The 26,537-nt window shown below is 46.3% G+C and overlaps 1 long non-coding RNA gene across 1 annotated transcript; it reads right to left on the reverse strand.

The window, feature by feature from the left end:
- Positions 1-716: 716 nt before the first annotated feature.
- LOC131398744 (uncharacterized) lies at positions 717-25,931 on the reverse strand. The gene is made up of 4 exons (XR_009216978.1): positions 22,148-25,931; positions 2,338-3,896; positions 1,933-2,037; positions 717-1,010 (listed from the first exon to the last, which is right to left on the reverse strand). It is a non-coding gene; the product is annotated as an uncharacterized LOC131398744 (long non-coding RNA).
- Between the last annotated feature and the right edge of the window lie 606 nt (positions 25,932-26,537).

Genomic DNA, 26,537 nt, shown 5'->3' on the forward strand with positions numbered 1-26,537 from the left:
GACCCCTGAAGACCTAGTGGAGCAGAGCTGCCTGTCTACCTGGACCACTTCTGGACTACTATGTGAGAGAGAAATATGATTTTATTTTCTTTGAGCCCCATCTTTTATTACAGCATCTTGTCCTATATCCTAACTAATCCTGAAATTCATATTGGAAGGGAGGAGCTGTCATATTGAAAACTAAATTATATAGCATTGTCTTAGCAATTGGGTGGCAGGCAGTGAGAAAGTGCATATTGCAGGCTGGAAAGCAGGTGATCCATGTTATTATGCAGCAAAATTTGGCATATCAGTTGTCTTCAATGACTTGGAAGGCAGACCAGGTATCTAAAGCTACCTGTGGTTCTTGGAAAAATAATTTTTAAAACATTTACACTATTGACGTGTTTGGCTGTTCCTTGATGCATTTAGCAAGGTACTGTACGAGAGACATGACGTCGGGTGAGTTTGCAAGCCAAGATGGAAGAATACGGTTCTGCTAAGAGAAGGCCACTCTGCCTGTGGCCTACAATCAAAATTGCCTAAGTGACTGGAAAGCCAGCTGCTTCTGTACCCCAAAAGCAGTGCCTCCTGCCGCAAGCCCAGAGCCTTCCTCAACGGCCTCCTACGGAGACTTTTCTGCCAGACAACAGGATCCAGTCTGGAAGCTACAGTCAGATTAAGGATGTTGCTTTCCACTCAAACTTATCATTTCAGATGGCTTCAAGAAAGCCACCATTAAAATGAGGAAGAAGGTGTTGGCAGTGTAAGTCATTACATAAAAGAAGACCTAAGATCGGGCTTAAGGACTAAGTCCAAAAGAGATTTTTGAGTCGATTTTTTGACCATGGAATGAACCAGAAGCAAATGGACTGAAAGATTACTAAATTTGGGGGGCAACTGTATTATCGTTCATTCCCTAAAATAGCCCTTGGGTCTCCAACCTGCAGCCACAGTGGGAGCCTCTTCAGTTGGCTCCTGAGTCCCTCTGGCATGACCGATGGCAGCATCTTTGATAACTTCCTTCCTTTCTGGAATGACAAGATCGTGTGAGCTCATCTAGAACATATCTCATCCCAAACCCGGAATCAGCCCTGGTTCCTTTTGGAGGGAAACAGTTTAAATATTTAGACACTTTGATTTGGGTTCTGGGGGTATTTGTTGTTTCCAAGCCTCTTTATTAGACAAAACCATGAAATACTTTTCTTTGTAAGATAAAATAGATGAGTTCCTACCAAAACTTCCAATTCAGGACTATGGGATTTTTATTTAACTCATTAATTGTACATCTGTACTTCCTTCCTCCAGTGCCAAAGTTCTGGTCCTCAATGACAGCAACAAAAGAACTCATGGGCTTTATCCCACAATGTACCCACAATAGTTTCAGAATAAAAATGCCCGACACTAGTGCAGACAAGAGAATTACTGGATACAGTTTTAAAAAATGTTTTATGGTTCTTTCTGTCCTCAGAATACAGCCCAACTAGAGATGTCAAATGATCCTATAAAATGACTATTTTATAGTCACTTGAAAAACTCCCTTTCTGGGGAGTTATGCCACCAGTTCAAAACCCAGTTCCATTCACTTGTTCCATTTTGCTTTCTATATTTAGGGACTACCTCTTAAAATTTAATTTTATTTCATAATTATGTAAAATATTTACATGATTCCGAAATCAAATATACAAAACAAGGTGAAGTTAGTAGACTGCCCTTAACATTTGTGGGCCTGGGGACAAGGTTATGGACAGAAGCCCACATCCCGTATGTGCATGTATTTTAAAGTTATAGGGAGCCAAGAAATTGTTAAATAGAATATGTCCCATCTTCTTCTTAGACAAGTACTTCCCATTCTTCCATTCCTCACGCCTTCCCACTCCACAAGGGGCCTTACACACACATATGTAGACCTGCCAGCCCCTGGTCAGCCCTCAGCTGGAAGGGCGTACATACCTGTGGGGCCACTGGCGCTCAGAAGGAAGGGCCCAGAGACGGGACCTGCCCGGGCCCTCCAGGCGGGCTTGCGGCCACGTGGGTAGGACATTCCAGTCTCATGATCTAGAAAGGAGGGTGTCAACTCCATGTCACTTGCCCCTGTGGATTCCTCACCCCACAGGGAAGGCTGCGGGAGGCAGGCCAGGGCAGGGACTGCTCTCAGCCAGTCCCGCAGGCAGCCCTGACGGAGAAACCAAGCTTCCCTCCCTGTCCCCTGCAGTTTCTGGTTTATCACTCCTTTTTACAAATATAAGCCAATTTTAGATATAAATGTATATATTGACACACACACATTTACATGCAGACTTTCTACTCTGCGGTGGGGGATGGGAGGGAGGGCACAGGAAGCCCGTTATCACATACCCAGCCTCACATAACAGCTGATAAGGTGTCGGGCTGAGCCAGCAGCAACCACGAACACAACACGGGGAAGTGCTTCCTATCACTGTAAGGTGACTCTGTCAAAGGAGGCAAGAATGACTTAATTCACATGAACCAGCAGGAAAATACAGTTTTCTTGGTGTACCAAAAGAAGGCAAATGGGATGTAAGAGAAACAGACCCAGCTTAGCTTCCTGAAATATCAGCGCTACCAGCCTGAGGTCAGTCGCTGGCACGACCAACTCCTCCTTCCTGAGCAGATACCTGAGTGTGAGGAGGGCCCTGGCCTCCTGCCCAGAGGAAATGGGATTCACTTACCCCACGGCCACTTTACAAACCACCATTTGCAGCTCCTCGACTTGTCAGGTTGAGCCAGGCCCATACGCCCCACTTCGGGAATTTGCTCTATCTCCCTCAGCTCCGTTTTCCACCGACTCTCATGGGAGGTGAGAGGGGTACTTCAGGGCACCGCAAATTGCCAGCTCTCCACGGGGGCGCCACCTGTCCGGGAGAGAGGCCTAAGCCCCGTGTGCTGAATGACTAGGAGGGCACCGACCAGAGTCTCAGGCAAGTTAGGCGGATGAAATCAGAAAAACAAAAATCAGAATTCTGGGTGAGCCAGGCCTGGGCGGGAATCAGCTTCTGTGTCTTTTCTATCACTAAAAAAGAGCTGGATTTAGGGGGACACCCCTGGGGACAAACTGGCAGTGTCCTCGGGACACTGCAATGCACAGAGTGGCCACTAGGTGCCCTGTGGGGTCTGAGGGAAAACTCTTCTGCAGAAAAGCTGAATCAGAAAATCTATGAGCCGGTGAATAGTTCTTTTTAAAAAATATAAGTAAATAAACATATATACAATATTTAACTGACCATAGGTTTTATTTATGACAACAATGTGGCGTCAATCACTAAAATCTCTACCTCTTATGAACCGCCACTTGACTTGATCTTGGGTTGGAAATCTTTCTGAATTCTGTTTAGAGGTAGATCCCCTCTCCGTTGGAATCTCCCCTCCATTAGCCTCACAGGAAAGAGGCCTCCTTTGCCTCCCTAAGTAATAATTAGCAGAGCTTCCTGGAGGCTCTCCAAGTCTCTTTCCTGAGAAAAAACCAACAGCCCCTCTGCCGTGGGCTCTTATCCCCTATCCTTTGTTTTCTCTCCATTTGTGTAATTAAAACAAAAATCAACATGGAAGCATGGCTGCCAGGCTGCCCTCCCCTCTCCAGGCCCCGCTACCCAATCAGGAATGAAGGTCACCTTGGTTACCATGGACACTCACCATTTGTCCCGGCTCTCAGGCCCTCTCACCAATAAACACTTGGCGAGGATTGAAAAGATTTTCTTTGTTAAAGAAGGGCTTCTCTCCTTCATATCTTCAACTTCATCCCGAAACCTCAGACTGACCTGGTTTACTTCCTCTTCAAATGCTCACACGTTTTGAACAGAATGGCTGGTAAACACACAGGATTCAGCAGTTTCCTCTGACCTGGCCAGCGAAGGTCAAACCGCAGGGCTCCTTGGCTGGGATGTTAATACTGTCACCTGTAGAAACAACTTTGTCTACATAAGATGGCTGGCGAAAAGACCCTGTTTGCTCTAAAGATGGTATCCTAAACCAATCTCACTCTAAAATATTCTGCGTGGAGATGTGACACTCAAAACTAAGTTCAGACAAAGCCACCTGTTAGTTCTTACACGCCATCCATTCTCCCTTTCTTCCTCTTTATTCGTGGCAGCCACTTGCCCAGCACCTGATAACGAATCATAACAATCCCGTTCCTCGATTTCCCAAGTTCTCTTGAAACTAGCAGTGGCCTTATGACCCACTTCTGGCCAATCAGACCTAAGCGAAAGTAGGTTGAGAACACTCCTGGGAAATTTTTTACTTTTCCTACTAAAGGGATAGCCATGGCTGCCTCTATTCCTTATCTTCCTTCTTTCTGCCGTGATGTCTGGAGCTGTAGCATCTATCTTACAACCACGAGGCAAAGAAAGAGCTTGGGTAAGCGTCATAGATTAACAGCACCAGTGGCAGCAAATGTCTACCTCTGAACATCTGGTTATGTGAGAAAAATAAACCTGAATGTATTCAAGCCATTTAAGTTGATTTTCTGTTACTTGCAGCTTAATATAATTCTAAGGAAGACACACCATGCGTGGCACACTTTCCATCAATTCTGCTGTCTCTGAAGGTCTCTAAAGCAGAAGGAGCTGGATTTCCAGCTACCTCCACTCTCCACCAGCTCTGCTTTGCAGAGCAAACTGGTGAAAATTGAAGCTGGGTAGATGAGATGGTGAAATTCTCCAATTTGACCCAGAGATTTTTGCCATTGACAGGTTGAATGGATGACAACTGATATCAAAGAAAGTCACTGGACTTTATGTCAAAGAAGATGTTAAAGGACCAGCCCATTCCAAGGCCAGAACATCTGCATCCTGGATAGAAGCGACCCTCCCCGGAGCCAGAAATGCAACCCCAGCCAGTTATCCTCATCGTGGGATGGAAGGGACTGCCTAGCCATCCTGGCTGCGTCCATTTGACACCGTCACGGGTCAGAGGTGCTCTGCGTAAGTAGAACGCATTTGAAAGGGGCCTGAGTGGATTATTTTGAAGAAATCCTTAGGGCCAGCCCCGTGGCTTAGCGGTTAAGTGCGCACGCTCCGCTGCTGGTGGCCCGGGTTCGGATCCCGGCCGCACACTGACGCACCACTTCCCTCGGCCATGCTGAGGCTGCGTCCCACATACAGCAGCTAGAAGGATGACATGCAACTATCTACGGGGGCTTTGGGGAAAAAAAGGAGGAGGATTGGCAATAGCTGTTAGCTCAGAGCCCGTCTTCCTCAGCAAAAAGAGGAGGATTAGCATGGATGTTAGCTCAGGGCTGATCTTCCTCATAAAAAGAAAAAAAAGAAAGGAAAAAAAAGAAATCCTTAATATCACCTGCACCCATCAGCTTATTCAGCACCAACTTCAGAACTTTAAGAAAAAAGGAGGGAAAAAGACTTGGCATTTATGTGACGCAGTCATACACATATATTATGATTTTTGGTAATAATAATAACCTCCAACAGGGGCAGGTTGGCATTATTATTAAACCCACTTAGCTGACTATTTTAGAACTGAAGCTGGGGTGTCTCTCGCCCTGGAAGGCACCCCCGTCTGAGTCTGTCCTCCTGTATCCCAGTGCATCCATTCGGACTCCTTCCCGGCACTGGAGCAGGGGTGCTCACCTAAGCAGCCAGATCCTAGGACACCAATAGGGCCGGGTGTACTAGTGGCAGGACTGCTGTTTTAAGGGGTGTAGCATCTTTTCCTCTTCCACACTGCCCAACGGGAAAGCGGGGCCAGGACACCCCAGTCAGCGTGTTCCCTCCATCTCTTCCTCTTGCACGCCGCCTTGGGCACCCCAGTCACTGCCATTTGCTCAACTGGGTGATACGACAAGATCTGACCTGTGAGGTGGTCATGGGGTGGCCTCTGTCTCAGATGCTTCAGCAGGCAGAGGGGGTGGTTGCATGGGTAAGAGCATTTGGGATCAGCAGGCAATGGACTGAGCAGGCTACCGAGTTGGCCAGAGCCTTGTGTTCAGACCTCTGCTTGCCCGCACGACCACAGAGCGCAGTAGCAGAGACGTGGACCCACTTTAGGTGAGTCAGACTGAGCCAGCAGGAGTCTGTCTTTGGTGGGAAGAGAGATCTCTTCTGGGATCAGCGAAGGCATTTTCAATTCTGGTGGGCCAAGTCACGTGAAGAGAAGCCTGTGCCCTGCTGGGGCTGCAGAAAGCCCGATTCTAAAGAGGCAGAGCTTCACAGGCTTCTAACGGTTGTGGCCACAGCTTCCCTTTCCCTCTTGTACAGCTGCCTGGAGACAGAAAGCAGGGACAGCCAAAGCCGTGAAGTCCACGGTGGGCACTGGCAATGCTGATTCTGGTCTTTTGTTTTTAAAATTAAAACCGAAAGGAACAAGGGAACCCGGGGTATATTAGTCTGCTAGGGCTGCCATACCCAAGTACCACAGACTGGGGGTCTTAAACAACAGAAATCTATTTTCTCACAATTTTAGAGGCGAGAAGTCCCAGATCAAGGTGTGGGCAGGGTTGGTTTCTCCTGAGGCCTCTCTCCTTGGCTAGTAAATGGCCGTCTTCTCCCTGTGTCCTCCCATGGTCTTCCCTCTGTGTGTGTCTGTGTCCTAATCTCCTCTTTGCATAAGGACACTAGGCATATTGGAATGGGGCCCACTCTGGTGACCTCATTTAACCTTAATTACCTCTATAAAGACCCTATTTCCAAATACAGGCACATTCTGAGGTACTGGGGGTTAGGACTTCAACACGTGAATTTTGGGGGGACACAACTCAGCCTATAATAGGGCTCCTGTGATTACACTGGCCCCACCCAGATAATCCAGGATAATCTCCTATTTTAAGGTCCATAACCTTAATCACATCTGCAAAGTCTCTTTTGCCACGTAATGTAACATAGCTACAGGTTCCAGGGATTAGGACGGGGACATCTTTGTGGGGGAGGCTTCTGTCTTCCACATGTGCTAAGTACTTTACGTATATCATCTCATTTGTATGTGGGCAGGTTATCCCGTCATCCCCAATTCAGCTGCCAAAACTGCAACATAAAGCAATTGCGAATGACCCAAAGCTACACAGTTGGTAAGTTGTGGAGCATGCGGTTCACTCATGGCCTGACCACAGGGCCTGCCTGTTCCAACTACCACTCTGTGAGGCCTTCACCAACAAGGGCAGCTTCAGCTCTGGAATCTGCGGGCTATCCTCTCCCTGCACAGAAGTGGCGTAAGTGGACACACTCCTCCTCTCTTCCCCGCCAGCACTACCCTAGTCTGTAGTGTCTGAGTCCCTCCTAAACACAGGTGCTTAGGAGACCTGTGCCTGTGCATCTCCTCCCTAATCTGCCCGCCACAGTCTAGCCAGAGCCACGGTTTAAAGCCCAGAGCTGATCTCACCACTTCTCTGCTTAAAACCCTTCAGTGGCCCCTCCATGGCTCTCAGATTGCTATGGTCTGAAACTGTCCCTCCCAAAATTCATATATTGAAATCCTAACCCCCAAAGTGATGGTATTAGGAGGTGAGGCCTTTGGGGTAATTAGGTCATGAGGGTAGAACTTTCATCAATGGGATCAGTACCTTTATAAAAGGGAGCCCACAGAGCTCCCTAGTCCCTTCCACCATGTGAAGACACAGCGAGAGATCTGTGACCTGGAAGAGGGCCCTCACTCAACCACACTAGCACCTGATCTCAGAATTCCAGCCTCCAGAACTGTGAGAAATAACTTTCTGTTGTTTAGAAGCCACCAAGTCTGTGGTACTTTGTTATAGCAGCCCGAGCAGACTAAGACACAAATAAAGACCAAAACTCATAGTTTTGTATGTTGTTTTTTGTCAGGAGTCTTTTGAGTTAAAGTTATGAAAACACAACTCCACTGTGGAAAAAAAGTTTGGTAATTCCTTAAAAAGTTAAACATGGAGTTTTCATATGATCCAAGAATTCCTTTCCTACACGTGTACCCAAGAGAGTGAAAAACATGTTCAAACAAACACATGTACATATGCGTTCATACAGCATTATTCACAATAGCCAAAAAATGGAAACAACCCAATTGCCCATCAATGGATGAATGGATAAGCAAAACATGATATATACATACAATGGATATTATTCAGTCGTAAAAGGAATGTGGATGAACCTTGAAAGCATTAAGTTTTCAAGTAAAAAGAATCCAGACACAAGAGGTCACATATTGTATGATTCCATTCAGATGAAATATCCAGAACAGGCAAATCCATAGAGACAGAAGGTTGATTAATGGCTGTCAGGGGCTGGGGGAGAGGGGAGAATGGGGAGCAACTAGTAATGAGTGTGAGGTTTCCTTTTGAGGAGATGAAAATGTTTTGGAACTAGATAAAGGTGGTGGTTGCACAACGTTGTGAATGTATTAAATGCCCTGGCTTGTTCACTTTAAAATGGTTAATTTTATGTTATGTGAATTTCACTTCAATTAAAAAAATTGAAAGAAGGAAGAAAGAAAGGACGGAAAGAAAGAGGAAAGGAAGGAAGGAGGGAGGGAGGGAGAGAGGGAGGGAGGAAGGAAGGAAGGAAAGGTCTTGTGTTGAAGAAGGGGGCTCAGCTGAGTGATGGACTGAAATGATATGAGGGAGGCTTTCCATCCCTTGTGCCACCGTGTCTCTGACGGCCCCATTCTGCCTCGGCCTCCGCCAGAGAGACAGATGACAAGCCTTCAGCCCCAGACACGAGTGCTGCTGGCTCAGAACCCCAGCAGAAAGACGTGGTCCAATTCTGTCTCCATATTCCACCCTCTGTGGTCTAAATCCTCAGCTTACTCCAAATGCACCCAATATGCAATAAGGGAGAAGAAGTTGGCGGGAGGCTGTAATTTCTTTGAGGGTTTAATTTCTTTAAAGGAAGGGGGTTTATTTTGGATTTTCATTTTTTTTTGCAATAAAGGGAGGAGTAAATATCAGTCAAGTTCCAGTCAGAAGAGATTGTGGAAATTAAGAGAAACCTTAACTAAATCGGAGTCGGGAAGGCTTGTAGGGGAGCTGTCATGCCCTATTATACATGTCAATTACAAGAAACAGGAAGAGAGGGAGCTTGCATCTTCAACAGGAAGTAAAACTACTTTAGACTGAAGGAAGATTTCTCTCCCCACTTGGCAACAGCCCAACCAATGAGAAACAGCACAGCTCAGCCAATGAGAAACACCACAGCTCAGCCAATGAGAAGCTGTTACTGCCCTGAACTGCTACCTTCCCCTAATGGACTTTCATTTAGAACAGCCCCTCCCTACTCCCCCTTCTCCATAAAGGCAGATCCTGCCCTTTGTTTTCTGGATTTTCCTATGGTTTGCCATAGCATGCACAGCCTAAATTGCAATTCTTTTCACTATTCCTGAATAAACTCATTTTGAGATAAAATAACAGGCAAATTTGCTTTTTAAGTTGACAAGATAGAGGGCCATGGTTTCTTGAATCGGGGAAATTTATTATAAAGAACTGTTAACTAAAACAGTAGAGGGTGGGTAACTATTAAAAGGGGTGACAGAGGACTAGAAGGGGTCCAGAAGTGGCAGGTGCAAAAGAGCATGACCACATCTTGGCAGAAGGAGAGTGGACATAAAGAAACAAGAACTAGGAGAGGGGCCACGCCCACCCCAAGGCTGGGATTCCCAGGGAACACACAGCAGCTGGTAAGAGGAAGCTTGCTGAGGGGCAGCTGGCCTAGGCTTTTGCACCCAAGACTAATAGGAACAAGGGTCAGAACCTGGGAGGGAAGTGTCTTCCTGCTGCTCTGGCCTGGTGGGGTCCCTCTGTGGCCCTCTGTTGGTGGAGACTAACATTCCTCCAGCTGGCAAAGAAAAAATGTTTACAGAGTCCAGCTCCAGTGTCACAGGCAGGGCAAAGAAGGACGGATTTGGGGCTGTGAGATGATAATAACTGAAACAAGGGATTGTATTTGTTGGGTCTTGTTTCTCTGGTAAAACAAAAATGGGAGAGGTTCCCGTTGGTTTTGGCATTGTGTCTGGGCAATGCTGTCAAACGATCACGGTGTCATTCTCTCTGGTAGGGAGCTAGGCATGGGGATTGCGGGCCTAACGTAAAGTGTGTTCTTGATTTCAATTAATGTCCCATTCTAACCTTTTTCAGGGGGACAAGGCTGACTGTCCCAATTCACTGATCCTGCAAGGAGGTAAGGGATTGGAGGAGTAACGAGAAGGAGGCAGAGTTGTCACGGTCCATCTCCTTTCTGGGAAGAAGGGAGATGAGGACTTCTGGCCCAGCCACATGCACCGTCAGACGGGGCTGCGTTTGCTGCTGGGTGGGGTCACTGTTCATCCAGACACCCAACTGCTCTTCTTTTCGGTCTCTGGTGGGACAGGGTTGATGGCCAAGCCCAGCCTCCTTGCTCTTTTCTCCTCCTTGTCGAAGTGCCTGCTGTGCTTGGCTTTGGTCTCCTACATGAGGCCCCAGGGTAGAAGGTGATAAAATCCTATGTTTCAAGACGGTGGCTGCAGGAGAGAGAGGCTCCTGCAGAATCCAGCCCAGCTTTGTCCAGACAGACCTGCACAGCGAGACCTTCACTCACCCAACGACCGTGCTAGTGGGACCTGCTTCCTCATTTACTCCTGCTCCTTGTGACTGCAGCTCCCTCAAAACTCGGCAGGCAGGACTGGGCTGAGACAGGCCTGCACGGTCCTGAGCTCCCTTCACCTAATAACACTGATGACAGTCGCCCTGATTCCTCACCACAGCTCTTCAGCGCACCTGATGTCAACAGACCCAATCCTGCGTCTAACACTCCTTCAGGAGGCCAGGCTAGAGAGTGCTTGCATTGTCCTTGTGTCACCAACTAGGTGCCTCATGAAACTCAAAGGTGGGTTTGGAAGCAATTAACTGTTTTTCCAAGTTGTTTCTTTTCCTTTTGTATGTTAAGGAGCTGTAACCACCAGCCATGCTGAAACTGACCAAGCAAGAAACTCAAGGGAAATGTAACCACCAACCATCCTGAAACTGACCAAGCCTCACCACAAGAGCTATGCCCATGACCTTTGCCTTATTTTTAATACAAAGATCTCTCCAGGAGGAGCTTAGGCCTCATTATGTGGAAGCATGTTCTCCAACTGAGCCTGTGCAGGCGAATCCCCGCCTCTCCCTTTTGAATATTCATTCCCCAACTGAAATAAAAGTTCCTGCTTCCCTTTGTTTGGGGACGCCATGACTTTGGAAATGATTCCTCATGGCCTCCTATTTGCTGCAAATACACTTTACTTTGTGGTAAAACGTCCACTGGTGTGGAGTCTTATTTAACTCACCAGGTGGCGAGCCCACTTGGTTCCGTAACACTTGGAGGATGTGTATATTTGCATCCAAGTTGCATCAGTGCTGCAGTAGTTCTCAGAGGAACTTCTGATCCACTGGATTCAGTACGATAAATCACACAAATGTAGCTCATGCCTAGCCCTGAATTTGGCACAGAGTAGATCCTGTAGAAAGCATGCAGCAAGGCACGAATGAGGGAACATTCGGGAGAGCTGGTGGTGCTGGAAAGCACATGCCCAGGTTGTGTTTGAGCTCTAAGTAAAAGAGGAAAATCTAATCCTTCATCCATCATCCAGTCAGAAGGCAAACTGATCATTTCCCCAAACAGCACTTCTCTTCAACAAACAGCGGCCATAAAAGCAGAGGCTCTGAAACTTTAAGAGGCCGTAAAGCCTTTGGCAATGGCACAGGGCTCTGAGAACACACACATGAATAAATAAGAACCCAATGCTGCCGCCGAGACAGGGCTGCATCCGGAAGGACATAGATCAACAGATTCTTGGAGGAAAGAAACAGAGACCACTCCGCCTGACAGCATTTCACGGGAGCCAAGGGGCAGCTGCCTGCCAGGCACCCAGGTTCCCCTGAGCCCTGAGCGAAGGCGGCAGCTTCCATCTGGCTGAACAGGGAGGACACGTTGCAACACAAAATCGAGGCCATTTGTTTCTCAATCAAATAGCGACCTTGCTGAATGACTAACAGGCCCACAGACGCTCTGGGAGGAGGAGGGAGAGGATGGCTTTCTGTGTCTGGGGATGCAGATGCACAATGCTCTAAGCCACCAAGTTCACATTCAGCTGGGGAACAAAGTGCTTTGTGGCAAAGAGAACCACTCGTCCGGATTCTGCATTCAGTGATGCTCATGGGGAAGGAAGTCTGTCCATGTGGACACGCCGACACTGAATGCTGGATTTCTCTGTTGAGAGCCAGCTACAAAGACCCCACAGCCAGCTTGGACCAAGGTTTTGTCCTCAATTTAAAAACATTCTTCCCCCTGTGGACCTCTGAGCGGGGACTGTAGAGAATTGCAATGAGGCCCCTGAAGTCAGACAGAATTAATAAGACTCATTCCTCCTGCCGGATCTCAATAGGACTCGTGAGACCCAGACCACAGACACCCAGCTCCTTTCCTAGGACTGCACACCAAGGCTGCAAGCTTAGTTAGGCTTTGGGGATCATCTGTAATGAATTAGAGTTGAGGTTTTCTTTTTTTGGCAGGGGTGGGGGGGTTGTCTTTCTTTTTCTCATCTTCTTTTTACCTGTGAGCACACCTTTCCAATCAAGTCCCCAAACACACATTTTATCAGGGCTCAAAAATGCATATAAACCAGGACTTGGAGGAGGCTGGACAGAGAAAGCTTTTACTAAAGCCACTGGAAGGAGGCAGAGCTTGGCAAATGGGAATTTCTGCTTCAGTTTCTGCAGCATTGGGTGGTGGGGGTAAAGATAAGGCAGAATGAGACATGAACTTATCCGAGAGTCAGTCTAGGTTTCCTGGGCACTCGTCACGTGCTGGTGCCACCCTGGGTGATGGAGACACAAGCAATTCAGGGACAAAGGAAAAGGAGATTGAGAAGACATTTGAAGGTGGTTGCACCCTTGGAATTATGGACCATCATCCTCAGAGGGGTCCATTTGAGGACAGGTCTAACCCTCTACCTTCCGGGGAAAGAAACTGAGGCACAGAAACAATAAATTAAACGTAGCTTTTTCAAAAATCATAATAAAGTCTGCAGCTTCTTCTAAATCACAGGAATGTTGGATCTGGAAACCTCTGATTTCACCTGGGTTCAAAGGAGCCGTGTGGATTGTGTCCCCATGATTCTGTGTCTGGTGCAGCCCCTTTCCTGGATTTCACTGTGTCCTCATATGGCAGAAGGGGTGAGGGAGCTCTCTGGGGTCTTTTTATAAGGGCACTAATCCATTCATGGGGGCTCCACCCTCATGACCTCATCACCACCCAAAGGTCCCATCTCCTAGTACCATCACATTGGGGGTTAGGATTTCAACATATGAATTCTCAGGGGACACAAACTTTCAGCCCATAACATGGCTCAAGCAAGCAACATGGCCTGAGGACCACATGATGGAGATGGGGGGGCTCTCATTGTTCTTTGGGATGAGGGAGGCAGAGAAGTTCAGGGATCCTGCAGTATCTTTTTCTACATTGAGCTAATAGAGACGAGCTATCTAATTTTTTTCACATTCGTAAACTCCACTTTTCCCCAAATAAAAACCTCCTTCCTTATTCCTAAATAAGGAAACTTACATTTTTGAATACCTTTAGATTGTCCAAAATGGCATGAAATGCTTTATATTTAACCCTCACATACTCCTACAAAGTTGGCAGCCCATTTTTTGGATGAGGACATGGAGGCTCAGAGATGTTAAATCACCTGCCCAAAGTCACACAGCTAGCCATGATCTGGGTGACTCCAAAGCCCACATATGCCCCTTCCAATATTAGCAAAACTCTCATAGATTTATTTGCTATATACGAGTGGGTTCTGCCATGTCTCCTTCACAGTGGCAGGAGCAGACAGAGTGGATGAACAGATTCCGCCCTGCCAGCCCCTCTCTGGCTGAGGTTGCTCTCAGAGACCGTCAGAGGAGCACGTGCTGCTCCCTCCTGCAGACAGGAGGGGCAGGAAGATGTTTCCAGCAGGGGCCGTGATGGGGCAGTGCCAGTCCCCTCCGACTGCCACGCACGAAGGTGGCTCAGGCCTTGGGACTCTAACGGGCTGAGTGATGAAGTGGAGGGATGGTAACTATGGCGGCAGTAGCTGCTGGTCTGGGATGTTGCAGGCTCCTTACTAATTCCTGGACTCACATTCCGATGGGAGTAGAGATGGGACACCTGAGTTGATCCCTATGTGCCTCCCCGAAGGTACATCTGGTCAACCTGAGGAGCCTTAATCAGTCACTGCTGTTGAGCTGAGCTTCTTGATCATGTGTCCATTTATACCCATCTAACAGAGTCCCCCCTGGTGTTTCCACCACAAAATCTAGGATGTGGCAGAGCCGACTTAGAGGGATCCATTCATTCATTCATTCATCAAACACTGTGGGGCCCCCTTAGACAATCTGCTGTTGATGTGGTTGAAATGTCATAGGCTTCCAAGAAAGACTTGTTTTCAAGGCTTGGCTGTGCCACAAGCCGTGTGACCTTGAGACAACTACACAACATTCCATGTTCTCATCAGTAAATCTGCTCCATCAGGCTCTGAAGGAATGAAATGGAACAGCACCTAGAATGCTACATGGCATGATTAGGCTCTAAATGATGCTGTGACGTGTTCGGTGATGCGAATCCTCCTGCAGTTCTGCCAGTCGGGGTTCCCCACCTCGTCCCCATTAGACATGCACCTCCAGTGGCTTCAATTCTTAGCCAAAAGTTTAAGAGCTGTGATCTCTGTGTAAGACAGGAAGATTAAAGTTTGAGAAACTAATCACACACACTCTCCCTCCCTAAAAAGAGAGAGACAGGAAATAAAAAGAAGAGGGATGGAAGGGAAGGAGGGTTTGCAGGGAGAGAGTGGGAGGGGGTTTTCTGAGAAGAGCTCCCAGGTAAGTTTGGGGATATTAGAGGAAAGTTTCTTTGTGTCTTTGGAAGCTGGTAGTGAGCAGAAGCTAAATAGACTTTGAGGGAAGTGTCAGTGAAAACTTGAAGAACCTTGGAAAACTGTTTACAGGAGCGTGATTGTCTTTGAGGAGGCCTCAGGTAAGGGCTTAAAGAGAAAAGGAAAAATTTTATTGGCAACAGTTATGTAGCAGTGGCAGAAAGCCTGCCAGCTCTGTTGCCCAAAATAATATGGAAAGTAGAAAACAGACCTTACACACAGAGTGATCGCTAAGGAGATGGTCCCAGCAGAGCACTGAAGGTGCCATCTGATTTCTCCTTGCCACTTCTGGTAAAAGGTGAGATGAGGGAGATGAGCTAAAGGAAGGACTGTTAAACAAAAGGAAGCCAGAACTTCCTGGTTTTAAAATTCTCAACCTGTCCAGATGGCAAATGATGTTAAAATTAAGAAAGGGCTCCCAGATAAATTAAGTACCCAGCACCATCAGGAAAATCTGGTCTCATGATGAATCCAAGAGTGTGACTGGTCTTAGTCTGCAAGGTCTGCCATAACAAAGCACAAATACCACAGACTGGGGGGGCTTAAACAACAGAAATTTATTTTCTTACAGTTCTAGAGGCTGGAAGTCCAAGATTAAGGTGTTGGCAGGGTTGGTTTCTGGTGAGACCTCTCTTCCTGGTTTGTAGATGTCTGCCTTCTCTCTGTGTCCTCATACGCCTTTCCTTTGTGCACGCACAGAGAGAGAGAGAGGGTTTTGGTGTCTCTTCCTCTTCTTATAAGGACACCAGCCCTATTGGACTAGAGCCCCACCCTTAAGACCCCATTTAACCTAATTAACTTCCTAAAGGCCTGATCTCCAAACACATCACATTGGGGGTTAGGGCTTTAACATACGAATTTGGAGGGGGACACAATTCAGTCCATAACAGACTGTAAAACTTATTGTTCAGATCTCAGAAAGATATAAGGCACTGCTTCAGAGAACTGTTCAAACAATAGGCCTTCTAAGATGCTTAAGGACATTGTCCCTCAGCCCACTCAGCATAAGACCAAAGTAGAAAAGGACTTATAATGAAGATATTTGAGGTGAGGCTATTTTTCTAATGGAGTGAGCCCCAATAAGATTCACAGGACACCTACAAAATTTTTAATAGAATTGTATTAGAAGGAACATTGACAGCTTGGACCGAAAAGGGACAGACAGCACAAATGGAAAAGATACCTTTGGATCCTAAAACTTCTACAGGTGGGAAGCAGGCTGAGAAAACTATGCAAACACAGGCAAAGCAAGGGTGACTCAGAGCAAGGGAACAAAAGCCCACAGAGTGAAGCCAAGAGCCATGGAAAATTATTCCCAGGAACGGTCAATTTGTACCCTCCTGGATTTCAGAATAGCTATGAACCAGTGACTTCTGTGTATCCCCCATTTCCACCCTGTTGAACAGAAGGGTATATAGCACTTATCCTATGCTTGTCCTATCATTGTACATTGTTAGGTGTGGGAAGGGGGCAGATAACTTGTCTCTCTAGTTCACAAATTTCAGATCAAAAAGAACTGGATTTGAGGACTCAAGGAACCACAGCCAAGGAGCCTCACCAATATATGGACCTCGTTTGGATAATGAGATTCTGGACTTTAAACTGATACTATATTGGGATGAGACTTTTGGGGGCCTTGGACACAGAGGCTGACCACATTTTGTGTGTTGGAAGGATGTGAATCATTGGGGGACAGAGGGAGGATTGTGGTAGCCAGCCTCCAAGATGGCCCCTAATGATCTCCACCTTCCAGAATTCTTGCTCTTGTGTTGTCCCTTCCCACACTGAATAGGACTGACCCATGTAACCAATAGGATACCACAGAACTGAAGTATGTGACTTCTAAGGCTAGGTCTTAGCAGACACGATGGCTTCCCCTTATTCTTTCTTTGATCACTTGCTCTGGGAGAAGCCAGCTGCCATGTCACGAGGACACTCAAGCAGGTCAATGGAGGGGCCCACGTGGTGAGCAATTGAGGCCTCTGCCAACAGTGAGCATTGACTTGCCAACCATGTAAATGAGCCATCGTGGGGAGCAGGTCCTCCAGTCCCCTTCAGAAGGCTGCAGCCCTGGCTGACATTTTGATTGCAAGCTCATGACAGAACCCACACTAGATCATTCTACTAAAATGCCCTTGAATTCCTGTCCCACAGAAACTGTGTAAAATAATAAATCTTTATTATTGGTTTAAGCCACTAAGTTTTGGGGTAATTTGTTACCCAGCAATAGATAACTATTATGGGACCAAAATGAACACATGTCAAACATTTTATTCAATTCATTAATTTATGATGGAAATAGAAATATAGTTCCAAGAGCATTTGAGGAAATTGATGTTTATAGGCAATTTAATGAAGGACTATTAGAATTTTAGTGCTAGGTTAATATAAAATAATACAAAACTGGCTAATGTCCTACAGAGTAATAAACTGCAACCTTTGGGGTTATCTTTTCTTCCAGACACAGAAATTATTTTCATCTCTATCAGTCCAGGACCTTTAATCAACAGAAAGCAGGGAGTGGAATAATTCTTTGTTGTGAGGGGCTGTTCTGTGCCATGTGGCAAGTTCAGCAGCATCCCAGGCCTTTATCCGCAGTTGTCAGTGGCACCCATTTCTCCCCAGCAGTCATGACAATAAAAAATGCCTCTAGTCATTGCAAATGTCCCCTGGGGACCGCAGGGTTAAGAACTACTGACTTAGATAATTAAATAAGCCTTGGGCAGACCTATCAAACGATGCCCATTTTGACACCAAAATGACATGCCATCCATCCTTTTTCTTCATTTCCAAGTTTTCAATACTTTTTCTTAATTAGCATAGGTGACCCAGGAACTGAGAAAGGGAACTCCCTCCCACCTGATGAACTGCTTCCAAGGAAAGGGGGTCTGGGCAGCTGCAGCCACCGGGGCTAAAACTGAATGTGCAACATGGTCTCCTTTCCCTCCGCTTAGAAGGGACAGAAATGAACAGGTGAAGAGGGCCAATATGGCCGGAGTAGAGCATGGGGTTAGAGAGTTCCCAAGGTAAACAAAATGGTACTATGTAAAGACTGTCTCAAAGCAGCCTTGGCAGGGAAATTAGTTGTTAGATGACAGACAAGTAGGTGGAAGGATGGGTGGATGGGGAAGGAGAGAAACAGGATGTCCACAGAGAACCCCTGGCCCTCACTAAGGATTGGGGTCTTTTGTTTGTTTTGTTACCTTTTTACAATCATTTAAAACATGTAAGCAGTATTTACTTAATAAAAAGGAGAAATTTGAATTCACTTTTGGGGCAGATTCTTTGTATTGGGAAGAACAATTAAATGAATAAATTTCTAATTATAAAGCCAATACTCACCTTGCCTCTTGCTGAGTCTGTGGGCCTGAATGTGGATGTTTGAGGCTGAGAAGCTCCATATTCTGTGCAGAGTAAACGGCAGAGTCAGAACTCTTCCTAAAAAAAATTAATTGGTGGGCTAGGGGCTAAGGAATGTTTCTTTTCTTGGAATGAGCTTGCAGTGGCTGTACCTACAGCCTGTGGGGTGATGAGTCTGCAGCAGGCCAGGGCTGGGATGGAGAAGTCCACCACAGAGAAGGAAGAAAGTTCAGAGCAGGGAACCTGGGTAGGGCTTGTTGTCTCTCAGCCTTCAAGAATGCTGCAGCCCTAAGCTTATTTTCTAAGACTGAGGCCAAGTGAGTGCTTGTGTGGGACAATCATGTTCTGATGGACCAGTCTTGTCAGGGACCAGAAGGCAAGGGAGCACTCCTGAGGCTGAGGAGGGTGTCCCTTGAACACGGGGCCATTTGTGTTGCCAGTCATCCTGGGGAGAGGCTGGTCTTGAGACACGAAGTAAGGATTAGGGAGGCCGGCCTCTGACTGGAGAGAAGGCCACTCTGCCTGGACCTCCCAGCAGCTGGGCTGGGTCCTGAATCAGGGACATACACAAAACCCCCCAGAAGAGGGGCTGGCCTCTCCTTCCCATGAGGGCCACCTGGAGGCCAGCTGGGGGAGCCCTTAAAGTACCTCAAGGGCAGAGCCGCCTAGAGGCTCTAAGGGTCGCCACGTATAGTAGGCGTATCAGTTACCTGTGCTGTACCTCCTTTTTCTTTCTCCCGAGTTCATCAGCACAGGCTGGTTTCTGTCATGGTGGAGGAATTTAAGAGAAAAACCTGTTCTCTACCTGAAATGCAGTGCCAAGTGCCAAAGATAGTATGTTGGTAAGGGGGAGGGATGGTGGCCTGGCTCAATGACAGAGCATATATGAGACACCATAATGCCAAAGTCAGATCCCTGAGAGATCTCAGGAGGACTGAGACCCTTGGCAGGGAGGGGACCCAAGATTAACAATTTACAAGATTAATGAGCAGCTGGGGAATTCATGGAAAGATGAAGAGTGGCTTAATTCGTGGTCACAGACTGGTGAGACCTGGACATGCAGGCTATTGATGAATGAGATAGATGATGGATGATGGATAGATAGATAGGTGGCAGGCAGATAAAGATAGAGGTATAGGATGGATGAATGGATGGATGAATAGATGGATAGGCAGGTAGATAGAAGATAGATAGATGATGGATAGATAGGTAGGTAGGTAGGTAGGTAGATAGATAGATAGATATGTAGATAGATAGATAGTCAGGCAGAAAGAGATATAGGTATATGATGGATGGATGGATGGATGGACAGGTAGATAGGGATGGGTCCTGAATCAGGGAGGGTATTGTGCATGTCCCTGATTCAGGACCCAGCCCAGCTGTTGAGAGGTCCAGACAGAGGATGGGCAAGATGGATGGATGGGCAGGTAGATAGAAGATAGACAGACGATAGATAGATAGATAGAGATATAGGTATAGGATGGATGGTGAAGCAGTTCAGAACATGTCACCCCCAAAAATGCTGCTCTGGCATATTGATTATATTGAGTTAAAGGCACTTGAGAAACAGCAAGTGTAAGAAGGACACTCTGACTCTCTTTTTCTTCCTGAGAGCAGGAGATAAACTCCCACGTGAAAGGTACCCTCCCTGTACCATGAGGAAGGAAGACATTCTTATCACCAAAGATGGGAATTTGGGGCCAAGAGATCTGTACAAGCAAACCTTATTAAACTAGCCCTTATCTTCCTAGTTATCTCTTCACAATTTACTACCCCTAGCACCAACCCCTTTGCCTTGTCAATACTTCACAAATTTATTGTTTCTTTGTCTAAAAGATATAAAAGCTCTCTGCTCTGGTTACTTCTTCAGGTCTTCATTATCTTGTGAAGCCTTCCATGTACATGTAAAAATTTAATAAAACTTGTATGCTTTTCTCCTGTTAATATGTCTTTGTCTGTTTAATTCTTAGACCCAACCAAAGACCTAAAGAGGGTAGAGGAGAATTTTTCCTCCCTACAACGTATAGACATATAGATAGACAGATACAGGTATAGGTATAGGATGGATAGAAAAATATAGATAGATAGATAGATAGATAGATAGATAGATAGATAGATAGATAGATAGATAGATAGATATAGATAGGTAATGATGGATAGATAGAGCTAATGAATGAGTGGATAGACAGATAAAGCGATAGACAGAGAGATGATAGATATCTATAGACATAGATAGATGATAGACAGGAAGGAAGGAAATTATGGAGGAAAACACTTATTTTTATCATCTTCCTAAAAAATGAACAAGGGGCAGTTTCTCTCTTTTCTAGATATCTAAGATGGATATGTTTTACTGCAATTTCACCCAACACTAACCAGGAGATCAAACTTAACATAAAACGAGATTCTCAGAACCAAAGAGTTTGCCCGTTTCTCCCCCGAATTGTATGAAAGAATGTAAGAAGAGGAGGTTGTCCAGATGGGCCACAAAGGAAGGCTGGTTCTTGCTGGTTTCACCTCAAGCCCCCTCCACCCCGCCCCCCATGGCCGTGCGTTTCCTTCAGTTTGGCCCCCTTGTCCCTCACTTTTCTCACACGCAAAGCGAGGGCTGTGATATTTTACCTACTACCTGGGGTGTGTCAAGGAGTTCAAACAACTATTCTAAAGAATGCAGATATTTGGGGCTAAACGGCCCTATGCAGGGCTAACTACTGTCGCTTAATAACCACACAAGACCCCCAGAAATGTGAGCACCAAATCGATGGTGCTGGGGGCAGGAGAAGGCTTTTGTGAGGAAATGGAGCCCAGCGGGACGGTAAGAGCTCTAATCCTGTATGAAAGGCCATCATGGGGAGCCCAACCATATACAATGTGCATATTTTTCTATACATAAAGCTGATTATCCACCATTACCTGGAAACAAAGAAAAATTACTTGTAATTATTCTAGACTGAAAAGTAGTGACTTCTGGAAGTTTTTTGACTCCCCTCCTACAATGCCCATTAATACATATAAAGAGGAAATAATACCGCGTTGATTTGGAGGAATGCAATAGATCAGAACATGATTCACATCTTTAGAGGAGGTGGGCGAGAAGGATCTACTTTAAAGAACTCCAATTAAAGTAATTGCCATTGTTACAAAAATTACTGTTTTTAAAAGCCTGAAGTCCTCTATTGGAGAACACTTCAGAAAGCTGGGGGGAAAAAACCCACATGACCAGTGCCATCAGGGAGAAGAAAAGCCAAGCATTGTGTGAACCGAGCTGCTTAAATCCTCCCCTGCCTCCGCTCCTGGGTGGGAAGTCACCATTCCTGACAGCCTGTCATACTTTCTTAAGTTTTCAAAGAGCTGTCAGCAATATCCTCAAGGGCGGAGGGGGTCGACACGTGAGCGTTGCCGCACGTGGTGGGTGGATTGTGAAGTGAGGTTGTCGCCTTCTTTCTCCTCCTGAACTTCTCTCCAGATGAGGTGGCATCCTGTGGCTCCTTGTTCTGGACCAAGAAGTGGATGGACCACTGGGGGCACGTGGGTCTGAGACTCTGCACTCAGACTAGAAAATTACAGGTGCACAAAGAAATGATAAGGGGCAGGGCCAGCTGCCCCCCTGGGGTAGAGGATGCTGGAAGATCGTCAGGAGTCCATCTGGGATAATCTTTGTGCTCTTGGTCTGATGCTAGAAAGATCTGATCAGGGGGTTGATGTTGGTGGGGATGCTCTCAAATCATGAGGGGAAGGACTGTTTTTTAAAAATTTCAGTGTGCTGCAGATGGATATTCTTTGTAAAGTACTCAAAACATTAATTACTAGGAACACGAAATTAATACAGCAAAGAAACGCAAAATATAAGCCCCATGAATTTGTATTAGGCTCAACAGACATAAAAATTACTCTATCCAATTGCTATAAAAGTTTCTAAATGCTTACTCTCAATTTCTGTACTAACCTTGTTGCAACCCATGGGTCCACGGGTCACACTTCAAGTAGCTCTGGTCTAGGACAGCACACCCCAGAGTCGTCACTGGAATACTGAGTCACCCAAGGTGATCACGAGAAAATGGTCCCCCTGGTCAAATAAGATGTGGAAAATGCTACATATCTTTTGGACATTCACAATGCATGGTGGCATAGTAAAGGCTCTGAGAAATCCTGTTTAACCAAAAAAAAGCAAAAATTGACTTACTTTTATTGAATTCAGTTTTCCAAATTTATTTGCTCTCTCTTTCTTTACATTTTATTTGTTTGCTTATTAATTTACTTTTGCATAACACTTGCAATATTTGCCAAACTACATCCCACCAATCACACCCTTAGAAATGCTTGCCTGGGGTCTGGCCTCACAGGAATCTGCCCAGCCTGGGAGAAGTTGGTCTGTAATGCTGGACCCAAAGTGGAAAATTCCCTAGTGTCAGCAAGTGCTTGCCAGCCTGAGTCAACCCTGCGATGGAGGCTCCTGGATCCATTTACAAATCTTGCCATACAGTCCAAGGATCACTTCCGGTGGAACTCAGATTCCTCCTTAACTGTGTAGCTGCAGCAGATAAGAACTCCAGCTGTTAGGACTACTGTGTTTTGGCAGCTGCCTAGCACGTTGGGACATGGCAGCCTTTAGTGAAAGTCTGTGTGTGGAATAAATTCAATCAAGTGTAAGGAGACTACGAATTGTAATGGGGAACTCCAGCACACCAGCTATAGCGACCCCGGTTATCATTCCCTGGGCTCGCTCGTGCTAGGCCCAGAATGGTTTTCCTAATTAGCTAGCATCAGGCGAACATCCCACGGTGCAATCTATGTCCTGACAGGAGGCTGTCAAATGCTTGAAGTGCATTTGAATTCACCAAGCCTCCCCACTCCCCTCTAACAAAACAATTACTTAGGATTTCTGCTCTTGTGTCACAAATCGAGGGTACACCAAACTGAGGGCCACTGCTTTCCTGTCTACTGCTCAATCTCCTTACTGTTTCCTGTCTTTTTAACACTATTTTGTATCCCCCTGTATACTTTAGGTACTCTGATATACACCCTTCTGAGTCACAGGAAAAATATTTCCAGGCCTGGGGGTTTTCCTGGGGACCACACAGACATAGTATTTAGTCTCAGAAAATTAAGCTTGTCTGCAAGTCATGTCATCCCGGCACATGTCCGACACGAATTGCCCACCATTGGAGGCATCAAGAGAATTTCCACTGACACGGGTATAAGTGGAGGTCCCCAGACTATGTCACAGGCTTCTGTGTGGATATAAAACATGCCAGCAAATTCTTGGATAAGACTCCCAGAAAAAGGAGGAGTCCAATTCCCCTGTCTGTGAATAATGGCCAGCCGTGGGCACCTGCTTCTAACAGATTGCAGCAGGAGAGATGGCTGCCTGTCCCCCAAGGCTAGTTCAGAAAAGGGGCACAGCTTCCTCCTGGGTGTCTCTCTCTGGGGCCACACAGCTTTGGACCCCTGAGCTGCCAGGCAAGAATTGTCGCTCTCCTGAGGACACCATGCTGGAAAGACCACGAGCGAAGACCACCATAGAGAAATGCCCGAGGGTGAGGGGCTCCAGTGTTCCAGCTCAGCTGCCACGTGTGGGAGTGAAGAAGCCTTTGAGATGTCCCAGCTGCTCCTGAACTGTGAGATAATAAATTATCATGGTTGTTTTAAGGCGCTAAGTTTTGGGGTGATTTGTTACTCAGCAAAAGATAACTAATATACTTCTTAAGTGGTGTACAACCAGAGCCCTTTCTGCTTCTCTGTTTCTCCGCACAAACCATTGGCCTGTTGAAGACTTTCCCAGTTAGGAAGGCTCCCATACGAAGGAGCACCAAAGCTCACCTGGTCTCACAGACATAGCCTTGAACTATTCCCCCCAACCCCCACATCCACATCTTGCTTCATGCTGCTCACCTCCTAATGCTGACTCCTGTTTTCTATTTTAGATGCTTCTAGTTATGAAGCCCAGTTGGCCACTTGGTTGCTAAGCTTGAACACTCTGTTCTCCTGGGTTATCAAGCTCAGCTCCCCCTCCCATGTGCCCAGTAGATGGACGTACCCCATCCCCGGGCACACCCTGAGACCGCATCCTTGCTTCTCCCTCACTGGTAAGGATCACTGTCAGATGCAGGCCTGTGGCCGGCACCGACAGGTTCCACATGCCCACTCTCTCACTCACTCACGTGTTTATGGGGCGTCCTCGAGGCTCCAAGAGCAGAACAAAGCTGATAATCCCTCACCGTTCTGTAGAAGTCAGGAGAAAACTCACATCTTCATTGACACTGTGATGAGCTAACATCAACCAGGATGTTGTGCAGTTAGGACAGAAAAATTAAACAGGAAAGATCTATTTTTTGTTGCATGAGCTCTTGGAAGGCTGTTAATGGGCACTACTACCAATTTTCTTGTCTCTAAAATAGAGAAGATAATAGTGCTGTTGTAATGATTAAACGAACAATATATATAAGACGTGTGGGAGATCAAAATTTGGCCACCCTGAAATATGTCTCTTTACCTTAATTATTTTCTCTAACGGACATTTGACCTCCCCCAAACTACCTAAAGAATTTAACATAGAAGACCTGTTTCAGGAAGGAGCCACTATCATATGATGGCTGTAATAGCATGTACAATAGATGTTACAATAGGAAACGCACCAACAAGCCCATCTTATCAAAAATTCTGTCTCTCCCAGGCCACATTCTCTAGGTGGCCCTGCAAATAATTGCCAGACAAACATTGACATTTATAAGGGAAATCTCCATTTGTAAAGGTATCTCCCTCTCTGATTGGGAAGGGGGGGATGGCCTTATCTGTGGAAACTCTTATCAGTACAGAAGCAGAGGACTTAAATCTGTATACCCTTGATTACTGTAATTTCCGTCTCCCTCCCCACCCCCAACATCCTCCTTTGTCTTTAGCTAAATATGGTATTTAAGATGAGACTCTCTGTCATTTTGTCAAGAAACTCAGTTTCCCTGGTTTCTCCCATGTATACATGTTATTAAACTTGGTATTATTTTCTGCTGCTAACCTGTCTTTTAATTATTTGGCCAGCCATAAGAACCTTAAAGGAAAGGGCAGAGGGGGATTCTAACTCTTCCCCAACAGATGCTTCACCCAGCGTCTGACATACAGGAAGCGCTCAATAAATGCAGGCTACTCTTATTACATATTATCTCAAGTATAATATGCCCAGTACTGAGCTCTTCACAATCCCTCTGCTCCTCCCACATCTTCCCCACTCCAGTTGATGGCACATGATCCTTTCAGTTACTCAGCTAAAAAAAACAACCCCCAAACCCAGAACTGTCCGTGTCTGCTTTCCTTCTCTCACATTCCACATCCAACCCAGAGCTTTTCATTTTATCTTCAAGATAGATTCAGAAGTGACCACTTCTCACCCCTCACTGTTCTGACCCTGTGCAAGCTCTCATCACTTCCCCTTAGTTCATAGCCAAGATGTGCTAACTCCTCTGCCCTCTGTCCTCCGCCCTCCACCCTCCACACCACCCTGACTGGCTTTTCAACTAGCAGCCAAAGGAGAATTCTGTTTAAATAGAAGTGACATCAACATTTTTGCTCAAAATCTTCCAATGATTTCCATCGTTGACCTTCCTGTTGCTCCTCAAGCGCACTCTTGCCTCAGAACATTGCTATCCCATCTGTCTGAAAGACTGTTCTCCAAATACCTTGCTTGCTCCCTCAGCTCCTTCCAGTCTATTCTCAAAGGTCGACTTCTCCAGGAGGTCTTCATTGACCATCCTAATTAAAATGGCAACCCCTCCCCCCATTCTCTCTCCCTCCCCCATGCTTTAATTTTTCCCACAGCCCTCCTCTCCATCTACCCTACTATGTATTGACTTTGCCTTGTGGGTGCCCCTGCTGAAATGTCAGCTCCATGAGGGTGTGGGGTGTGTTGCACATGGCTGTGTTCCCAGGGCCTAGAAACAGTGCCTAATACATGGCAAATGCTCAGTAAATGTCCACTGGGGGAAGGGAAGGAGGGTAGGGAAGGGAATACAGTGTAATACTTCTTTGCCTCAAATGACCCAGAAAAAAATCCAAGCTGATCATGTGTGGATCCTTGCTTGGTTTCTAAAATAAAATAAAGAGACCTTTGTAATTCCTCAGCAGGGAAGGGAAGTATGGTGGCCCCTTGGGAACCTTTCTCTTCATCTTTCATTTTGTGCGGGTATAGTAGAGTCACCCTTAGTGAGTGGCTCCCACATCTGCTGATCTTAGCCATCATCCTCCTTTGTAAATGGGGGCAGAGTTAACCTCTTTGGATAAAGATGTTTGCCCAAGGTGAAGAGGTGAAGTCTTTCTGTGACCCTAGTCCTTAGGGAGGCCCTTTG

This window comes from Diceros bicornis, chromosome 36 (genome assembly GCF_020826845.1).
Source record: "Diceros bicornis minor isolate mBicDic1 chromosome 36, mDicBic1.mat.cur, whole genome shotgun sequence".
Taxonomy (NCBI): Eukaryota; Metazoa; Chordata; class Mammalia; order Perissodactyla; family Rhinocerotidae; genus Diceros; species Diceros bicornis.